General features: G+C 35.1%; 1 non-coding gene across 1 annotated transcript; it reads right to left on the reverse strand.

Annotated features, from left to right (window-relative positions):
- Positions 1-274: 274 nt before the first annotated feature.
- Positions 275-341, reverse strand: LOC147601223 (small nucleolar RNA SNORD50). The gene has a single exon (XR_015258345.1). It is a non-coding gene; the product is annotated as a small nucleolar RNA SNORD50 (small nucleolar RNA).
- Positions 342-1076: the final 735 nt, after the last annotated feature.

Below are 1076 nucleotides of genomic sequence, written 5' to 3' on the forward strand. Positions count from 1 at the left end.
ATGTTTGTTATTTACCCACTATAAGACAGATACCTCAAATTATAGGGGTCCAGCATTTCCCCCTCTCTCTGCTCTTTCACAATGCTAGCTTTTGCAACAGCACACATCCATGTCAGCGTGGAGCTGAGGAGAGTTTAAATAATGTATCAACATCCTTATTCACAATTGGGAGCATGGTGGCATCTAGCTGGTATATGGAAACAGAAATAAAAGTAACACCAAACGAGATAACAACTGAAAAATTAAGTGCCTTTTGAAATAATTAAGTGGTTTAATCTCAGTAGCCAGATCCGTATGAAGTTTTTCATCAACATATCAGGTTTGGCAGTTTCATCATGATTCACCACTTAAGTATCAGAGACTGGGCTGCAAAGCAATTCATACATTCACATATTCCACAAAACAAGCTTTGTGTCTTTTATATGTAGATGTACTGAAAAAAAGAATACATTACAATTAACAAAAGATCTCAGCAGCTCAATCAATAAATATTGCCTCTTTCTGTTGTACTACAGCTGCCAGGGAATTTTTCATCAGGATGCTCAACATCCCCATTATTAGAAACTTTTCATGCCATTCTAGAAATCTGAGTAAAACAATAAATTACAACATGTTCATGCATAATATAGCACAACTTGTTAGGGACAATCAAGTTTGACTCTCATTGATCCCCCTTCTTCCCAACCACCCGTTGTAAGCATTTGAGTAAATTTAAATTGAATACATGTCCTGAATTTATTAGCATTTCCAAAACGTGAGAGTATCAACTATACTTTTTTAAAAAAATGAATACACATTTTTATATTAAAAAAAAGATTAATTACATTTGCCTGGTTATATTAACAAGTCTCTAGATGTCCCCTTTGTTTTCTGTCTAAACACTTTCTTATCTCACAATAAAGTGCAAATTCACAATTAAAAGCCATCTTCAGGTAATCTTTGTGAGATTTAGCATGAACACTTCAGACAGGGATATTTTACCAGCTCCTCTGACAGCAACCCAAATAAACTATTCACTAACTCCCCAGCCTACACAGTTCTAGACCATGTCAAACATGCCTGAAAGACAATACTTC

Source organism: Chlamydotis macqueenii, chromosome 3 (assembly GCF_036417535.1).
Source record: "Chlamydotis macqueenii isolate bChlMac1 chromosome 3, bChlMac1.mat, whole genome shotgun sequence".
NCBI classification, from domain to species: domain Eukaryota; kingdom Metazoa; phylum Chordata; class Aves; order Otidiformes; family Otididae; genus Chlamydotis; species Chlamydotis macqueenii.